Genomic DNA, 9,141 nt, shown 5'->3' with positions numbered 1-9,141 from the left:
AGCCCTACGTCTCGGAGCCCGGAGGCGGTCGAGTGGATTACGAGTGTATAAACTACAAGGTGCCGAACCCTTCTGCCTGTGGAGGGGGGTGGCTTATATAGAGTGCGCCAGGACCCCAGCCAGCCCACGAAGGAGAGGGTTTAAGGTGAGTTAAGTCTGGGGCGTTACTGGTAACGCCCCACATAAAGTGCCTTTACTATCATAAAGACTACTTGATTACAGGCTGTTGCAGTGCAGAGTGCCTCTTGACCTCCTGGTGGTCGAGTGAGTCTTCGTGGTCGAGTCCTTCAGGCCAGTCGAGTGAATCCTCGTTGGTCGACTGGAAGGCGACCTCTTCTAAGGATGTCCTGGGGTAAGTTACTTGGATCAGGTCCATGACCCTACCCTAGGTACATAACCCCATCATTAGCCCCCGAATGGATTGAGGCTTCGAGTGAAGAAGGAGTTGATGTCGTTTCCGATTAACCTTTGCGCTCTGGTTGTGCGCTGTTCTGTACCAAAGAATCTCTTCGTCGACAGGAAACAACTTGCCTTCAGTCGACTTGATCCATTCTGCTTTTGCGTCGAGTGATCTTTCAGGCTTCGACGATCTCCGAGCGACGGATCGCCGGAAACACCGCGCCTGACAGACTGATTTGCTGTTCACGGATTCGCGGGATGCGAAATTTGGGGACGCGCGCGAAGCGGGGCGGACCGCGGCGTTCGGATGGGACGGGACATGGACGCCTCGATCTCCGCGCCGCCTTTTTCGCCACGTATCCCGTCCGCATAACTGCTCCAGATATGATTAGATCGACCGGGCCCACCTGTCATCCACTCGGAAGGGACCTTATAAATGTGCCCGGCGAGGATTTCTGTGCTGCGCCTTAGCATTCTCCCTTCTCTCTGCTTCCTTCCTCCCTGCTCAGCGTGCTCGCTCTCGCCCCCGCACCACTTCCCTTCGCGCATCTCGCCGGCGACCATGGCCAAGGAGAAGACGGCGGCGCTGGAGCGTGCAAAGAAGGCGTCGGCATCGGAGAAGGCGAAGGGGAGATCCACCAGCCGCGGAGGATCCTCGTCCAGATCCCGCCTGCCGAAGGGCTGGGTCCAAGGAGACTGGATCCAGTCGACCATCACGGAGAATGACCTCCTCGACATGGCCAACGAGGGCTTGATCCCCCACGGAGCTGCGAGGCTTCCGGGGAAGGAGTGGCAGCCCCAGCCAGAAGAGGGTGAGTGTGTGCTCTTGGCCACTCATGTTGATCGTGGGTTTTCCTTGCCGCCGAGTGTTTTCTTTCGTGGCTTCTTGAACTTCTTCGGAGCGCAGCTCCACCACTTTACCCCAAACTCCATTGCCTATCTTGCTGCGTTCGTGTCCATGTGTGAGGGTTTCTTGGGCTGTCGACCGCACTGGGGTTTGTTCAAACATATATTCACGTGTCGATCTCAGACCGTGAAGAAGGCGAGCCCAGGTGATGAGAGAACCCGAGTCGTCCAAATGTGCGGGGGCCTGGGGATTCAGGTGAGGAATAAGAGCACCTTCCCGCCCATGACCTTTCCCGAGTCCGTCAGAGGCTGGCAGTCGACTTGGTTCTACTGCCAGGTCCAGTCGACGCCAGGGCAGTCGAGTGGACTCCCTCCGTTCACCATGGACCGAGTGAGCAAGCCTTCCCCTCTGAAGCTGATTCCGGAGGAGAAAGCCGACGTGAAGATGTTGATGGAGCGCGTGGTGCAGTTGGTTCGGGAGGGAGTGACGGGCATGGACCTCCTGGAGGTTTTCCTCAGGCGTCGCATCCAGCCTCTCCAGTTCCGGAGCCACTGCATGTGGTTGTACTGTGGGACCGAAGACGAGACTAGAGTCCATCCAGAAGCAGTCGACGATGTCACTCTGGAAAGATGGATGGCAGCCGTCACCGGAAACAAGGACAACCCACGCGGAGCCAGAAGGATTCCTCCACTCGACCACAACAGCGACTCAAACAAGGTACACTTGCTCTGCTCTCCACTGCGCCCTTCGTCGTATTCATTTCTGTTAACCCTGTCGACTGGTCGACTGATCCTTGTCTGGGCATCTGCTAGGCCCTCACCGAACTGTACTCGATGCCCAATGGGGCACAAGCTTCGACTGAGGAGGGCGAGGCGAGCGGGGGCGAGAGCCAGGAAGAGGAGGAATGGGACTCGGATGTTGCAGAGGGTGATGACGACGATGATGATGATGACGGTGATGAAGACGATGTCGAGGACGACGAAGAAGAGGAGGAGGAGGTCGTACCACCGCGCTCAGAAAGGCGGTCAAAGCTTGTCCACGATCCTTCGACCGAACGTGGTAAGGGGGTTGCGACCGCCACTCAGTCGACCAAGCGCCCTCGGACCACCTCTCCGGTGCCGACTGAAAAGGCGCCGAAGCAGCCCAGGGCGGCCTCGTCGAAGCCGATCAAGCTCTTGCCGAAGATGAAGGTGTCCATCCCCACCATATCAGGGTAACTGTGCTGCTCATATTTTCTTATTCTGTGTGAACTTTATCTCTGGTCGACGCTTAAGTTAGTCGACTGATCCTTTGGAGTTGCAGTGCTGCTACTTCTGAGACCTCGGCCCGGGCCGATGACCACGAGATGGAGGATGCGGCAACTTCGAACCCAGGTACTGTATTCTTAACACCGTTTTTAGTCGACTGACTCGCGACCTCTGATCCTGATTCTTCTCCGCAGCTCCGCCCAATACTGTTATCAATCTTCCTGACGACGACGAGGATGAAGAACCACTGGCACGCAGGAAGAGTCGGAAAACGCCCGCCAGTAAGGTGCCTCAGGATGTGACGGCGCCTGAGACTCTGACTGTGGAGGAAGAGAACACCACTCGACACACGGTGTCCTTCGCAAATCCACTGACGAGTGCTCAGCAGCCCTCCCTCTTCACGACTCACCACGTCCCAGAGGACCAAGCTGGTGCAGCGAAGGAAGCAATACGCCAGGCGGGACTCATGATGGAGCAGCTGAAGACCATCCGGGACGCGAGCCAGGCAGCTTATGACGCCAGCTCTGCCCTCCAAAGCAATGTCCAGGTCAGTCGACCGTTGTTTGTTCTGTTGGATATGCTACCAAAAACTTTTCTTTTCCGGAATTTATAGCAGTCACCCACTGGGTGTGTCGAATAAACTCCGTGTTAGCGGGGGCACGCTGAGTGCACCCGCTGGGTGTAGTCCCCAAGGCTAAGGTCGACTGCTTGCAGTCGGCCTTAGGCTTTATGATGCCAATCTTTCCGTCAGTCGACTGGTCGACTGGATTTCACAAACCGGTGGGGGCACGCTGAGTGCACCCACTGGGTGTAGTCCCCAAGGCTAAGGTCGACTGCTGGCAGTCGGCCTTAGGCTTTATGATGTCAATTTTTCTTTCAGTCGACTATGTCGACTGGATTTCACAAACCGGTGGGGGCACGCTGAGTGCACCCACTGGGTGTAGTCCCCGAGACTGTGGTCGACTGCTTGCAGTTGATCACAGTCTTAGAGAATGCATTTTTTTTTGAGGTCGACTGGTCGACTTTGTCTTCAACAGGATTAGTGGGGGCACGCTGAGTGCACCCACTGGGTGTAGTCCCCGAGACTACGGTCGAATGCTTGTATTCGGCTGTAGTCTTAGAAACGTGTGTTTTTCCCTTTTTCACTCGGAAGTGAATTATTTTTGACATTTAGTCGATTGGTTCTTCGCAGAACTCTTGTGATCTTGTGGCTCGCTACTCAGAGCTGGAACAAAAACATACTCAAGTCGAGCTGAGCTTGAAGCTGGTTCAGGAGAAACTGACAAAGGCAAAGGAGGAGACCGAAGGTATGTTTGGTGAGACCCTGACGACTGCTTTTCCCCTTGCTTGTTTCAAAATCTGATCTTGCTGTAACTTGCAGGTAAGGTAAGGGAGGCCCAGCAGAAGAAAGACCTTGAGCTAGCTGAGAAGATCAAGCTGGCTGACGAGAAGTTAGCTTCAGTCACCAAGCTCGAACAAGACAATACCAATCTGAAAGCTGCTCTTGGGATTGCCAACAAGGAGGTCAGTCGACTGAAAACTGATAAAGCTGCCCTGACCGACCAAGTCAGCAAATTGACTGAGAAGAAAACTGCACTGGAGGCCTTCCTGAGTGGCCTTGCCAAGAAGCTGTTTCTTATGCTTGAAGGTAAACCTCCATGTTTGGCAAATATTTCCAATTGTGGCTTTTTCCATTCGACTATCCCCTTGACTTAGTGATCATCCTTGCAGAATTTTGTCAAAACTTTGAAGAAGAAACCAGCCGACTGGAGCCAAACCTCGACCCCGTCAATTCTCCGGTGAACGACGAAGTTGCCATGGATGTTTTCCGACTGGAGTCTCGTGTTGCAGCTGTCGTGGACTATCTCGCAAGGCTGAAGGCCGCCACATCTCGCATCGACTCGACGCTCTGGCCTGAGGAGACACTTCAGAATGACCTTGAGTCGCTGATGGCCCGCTTGAACACGATCCCTGGTCGAGTGCAGGAGTGGAAGAAGTCCTCGGCTCGGTGTGGTGCAGATGTCGCTCTGTGTCTGGCCCGAGTCCACTGCAAAGATGCGCGAGAAGAGAAGCTGGCGGCCCTTCGGGTGGCCAATACCAAGAAGCACGACTTCAGGTCCTTTATGGAGACTTTCCTTGCAGCTGCCACTCGGATCGCCGACGGAATTGACCTTGATGAATTTGTTGCACCTTCCAGCCCTCCACAGGAGGGGTAAAAAACTTCTTCTGGCTCGACGTTTTAAATTTGCCTCGGTATGCCGAGTGGAATTGTAACCGACAAACCTTAACGGGCTTGACGCCTGAGCACTTTCGGTTCCTTTAGATATCGATTCAAACTTGAATTTAGCGCTTGAATATGATTGCCTTCGGCTCAAAATGTCTTTTGCAGGTTCAAAGCAAGGCGCCTTTTCTGCAATCGACTTATTCTTTAGTCCACTTAGGCGAGCACTGGGCTGCGGCTAAGCCCCCGAGTGAGAGGGTTGCTCTTCACTCGGTAGGATTTTATAACTTAGGCGAGCTTGGACTGCAGCTAAGCCCCGAGTGAGAGGGTTGCTCTTCACTCGGTAGGATTTTTATAACTTAGGCGAGTGCTTGGACTGCAGCTAAGCCCCGAGTGAGAGGGTTGCTCTTCACTCGGTAGGATTTTTATAACTTAGGCGAGTGCTTGGACTGCAGCTAAGCCCCGAGTGAGAGGTTGCTCTTCACTCGGTAGGATTTTTATAACTTAGGCGAGTGCTTGGACTGCAGCTAAGCCCCGAGTGAGAGGGTTGCTCTTCACTCGGTAGGATTTTTATAACTTAGGCGAGTGCTTGGACTGCAGCTAAGCCCCGAGTGAGAGGGTTGCTCTTCACTCGGTAGGATTTTTATAACTTAGGCGAGTGCTTGACTGCAGCTAAGCCCCGAGTGAGAGGGTTGCTCTTCACTCGGTAGGATTTTATAACTTAGGCGAGCTTGGACTGCAGCTAAGCCCGAGTGAGAGGTTGCTCTTCACTCGGTAGGATTTTGATAAACTTAGGCGAGTCCTTGGACTGCAGCTAAGCCCCCGAGTGGAAGGCTGGCTTACCACTCGGTAGGATTTTGATAAACTTAGGCGAAACGGATTCGCAGCTAAGCCTCCGAGTGAGAGTCTGGCTCACCGCTCGGTAGGATTTTTACAAACTTAGGCGAAACGGATTCGCGGCTAAGCCACCCACTGGGTGGGAGTTTTATGTGGACAAAAATAAAAAGTGACAGAAATTATGGAGGAACTATGACACTATTATTTTGATGTCCATGAGCTACAGAAGTACTTTATTGCAACTTATCTGAGTGATAAAACTTAAGTGTAAAATGGGCGGAGTAGCTCCGCGTTCCAAGCTCGGGGCTCGTTGATATTATGCTCGACGTTGTAAAGACGATACGCCCCGTTGTGGAGGACCTTGGTGACGACGAAGGGACCTTCCCAAGAAGGAGCAAGCTTGTGTGGTTTGTGCTGATCCACTCGGAGAACCAAATCCCCTTCCTGGAAGGCTCGACCTCTCACATTTCTGGCGTGGAAACGGCGCAAATCTTGTTGGTAGATGGTCGAACGGATCAGAGCCATCTCCCTTTCTTCCTCTAAAAGGTCGACTGCGTCCTGCCGCGCTTGTTCAGCTTCTGCTTCGTTGTAGATTTCAACTCGGGGAGCATTATGCAGAAGATCACTCGGCAAGACCGCTTCAGCTCCGTAGACCAAGAAGAATGGAGTTCTTCCGGTCGACCGATTAGGTGTGGTCCGCAGTCCCCAGAGTACAGAGGGAAGTTCGTCGACCCAAGCTCCAGCCGCGTGTTTGAGATCACGCATCAGTCGAGGTTTCAATCCCTTAAGAATCAGTCCATTAGCTCGCTCTGCTTGTCCATTCGACTGCGGATGGGCGACTGAAGCGTAGTCGACTCGTGTGCCCTGGGAGTTGCAGAAAGTTCTGAATTCTTCTGAGTCAAAGTTCGACCCATTATCCGTGATGATGCTGTGCGGGACTCCATATCTGAATATTAGTTCCCTGATGAAGCTAACAGCAGTACCGGTGTCAAGGCTCTTGATTGGTTTAGCTTCGATCCACTTGGTGAACTTGTCGACTGCCACCAGCACATGCGTGAAACCGCTTCGTCCTGTTCTCAAAGGACCGACCATGTCCAGCCCCCAAACTGCAAAAGGCCAGACGAGTGGGATGGTCTTCAAAGCTGACGCAGGCTTGTGCGACATATTCGAGTAGAACTGACATCCCTCGCACTTATCCACTATCTCTTTTGCCATCTCATTCGCCTTGGGCCAGTAAAATCCGGCTCGGTATGCTTTGGCCACGATGGTCCGAGAGGACGCATGATGACCACAGGTTCCCGAGTGAATATCATTGAGGATGAGTCGACCTTCTTCTGGTGTTATGCACTTCTGACCGACTCCAGTCGCGCTTTCTCTGTATAATTGTCCTTTGATTACGGTAAAGGCCTTGGATCGACGGACGATCTGTCGAGCCTCTTCCTCATCCTCCGGCAGCTCTTTCCTCAAGATATATGCGACATACGGAATCGTCCAGTCGGGAATGACCACCAAAACCTCCATGACCAAGTCGACCACCGCTGGGACTTCAACTTCAGTCGGATCTGTGGCACTCTTGGGCTGCGGAGTTTCTTCGGTGAAAGGATCTTCCTTGACTGACGGAGTGTGTATATGCTCCAAGAACACACCGCTCGGGATGGCTTCTCTCTTGGAACCTATCTTTGCTAGATCATCAGCTGCTTGGTTTTTCAGTCGGGGTATGTGATGGAGCTCCAACCCCTCGAACTTCTTCTCCAGCTTCCTCACTGCACTGCAGTATCCAGTCATGGCTGGGCTTCTCACGTCCCACTCTTTCATCACCTGATTGACCACTAAATCCGAGTCGCCATAGACCATTAGGCGACGGACGCCGAGTGAAATGGCCATGCGCAACCCATATAGGAGGGCTTCATATTCTGCCTCATTGTTGGAGGAATCAAAGTGAATCTGGAGCACATATCTGAGCTTATCTCCTCTGGGGGAAACCAGAACAACCCCAGCACCGGAACCATTCAACATCTTAGAGCCATCAAAGAACATGGTCCAATGCTCCGAGTGAACTTCAGTCGGCTGCTGCTGTTCAATCCACTCGGCGAGGAAATCTGCTATTGCCTGGGACTTAATGGCTTTCTTTGCCTCAAACTTGATATCAAGGGGAAGAAGTTCAATCGCCCATTTGGCCACTCGACCAGTTGCATCTCTGTTGTGCAAAATCTCTGATAGTGGAGCGTCGCTGACGACTGTGATGGAATGGTCAGAGAAATAATGAGCAACCTTCTTTGTGGTCATGTATATCCCATACACAAGCTTCTGATAATGAGGATATCTCTGCTTGGATGGAGTCAAGACTTCAGACAAATAATACACTGGGCGCTGAACTTTGAGAGCTTTTCCTTCTTCTTCCCGCTCGACCGTTAGCACAGTACTGACGACTTGTCCTGTGGCTGCGATGTAGAGCAACAGAGGCTCTTTGCTGATTGGAGCAGCAAGCACCGGCTGGGTGGAGAGCAGAGCTTTTAGCTCGGCAAACGCTGCATCAGCTTCTGGAGTCCACTCGAACTTGTCGGCCTTCTTCATCAGTCGGTAAAGAGGCAGTGCCTTTTCACCGAGTCGTGAGATGAATCGACTTAATGCGGCCAAGCATCCAGTAAGCTTCTGGACATCGTGCACTCGCACAGGGCGTTTCATTCGGAGAATAGTGCCAATCTTCTCTGGGTTAGCATCGATTCCCCGTTCGGAAACGAGAAAACCGAGTAACTTGCCACCAGGAACTCCAAATGTGCACTTTGATGGATTGAGCTTGATATCATACCTTCTGAGGTTGGCAAATGTTTCGGCGAGGTCAGCGAGCAGGTCGGAACCTTTTCGTGACTTGACAACAATATCATCCATATAAGCTTCCACATTCCGACTGATTTGAGTGAGTAGACACTTCTGAATCATTCGCATAAATGTGGCTCCGGCATTCTTGAGGCCGAATGGCATGGTGATATAGCAGAAGCACCCGAATGGAGTGATGAAAGCTGTTTTTACCTCATCGGGCCCGTACAGACGGATCTGGTGGTACCCGGAGTAAGCATCTAAAAAAGATAACCTCTCGCATCCCGCGGTCGAGTCAACAATTTGATCTATGCGAGGGAGAGGAAAGTGATCTTTCGGGCAGGCCCGGTTGATGTGCTTGAAATCAATGCACATTCGGAGCGACTTGTCCTTCTTAGGAACCATGACGACATTAGCGAGCCACTCGGAGTGGTATATTTCTCGGATAAATCCTGCCGCCAACAGTCGAGCCACTTCTTCACCAATGGCCTTTCTCTTCTGGACGGCGGACCGCCGAAGATGCTCTTTGACTGGTTTTGCAGACGAGTCGACTCTTAGGCGATGCTCAGCCAGTCCCCTGGGAACACCTGGCATGTCAGCGGGCTTCCATGCAAAAATGTCCCAGTTCTCACGGAGGAACTGGATGAGCGCTTCTTCCTATTTCGGGTCGAGTGTTGTGGAGATGCGAGTCGGAGCTGCTTCGGGGTCGGTCGGGTGAATGTGAACAGGCTTCGTCTCACCGGACGACTGGAATGCAGACTCTGTGGCGGGCT

This window comes from Triticum aestivum, chromosome 6A (genome assembly GCF_018294505.1).
Source record: "Triticum aestivum cultivar Chinese Spring chromosome 6A, IWGSC CS RefSeq v2.1, whole genome shotgun sequence".
In the NCBI taxonomy this organism is placed as follows: domain Eukaryota; kingdom Viridiplantae; phylum Streptophyta; class Magnoliopsida; order Poales; family Poaceae; genus Triticum; species Triticum aestivum.
The sequence above is the reverse complement of the archived record's forward strand: the minus strand, read 5'-3'. Positions refer to the sequence as shown.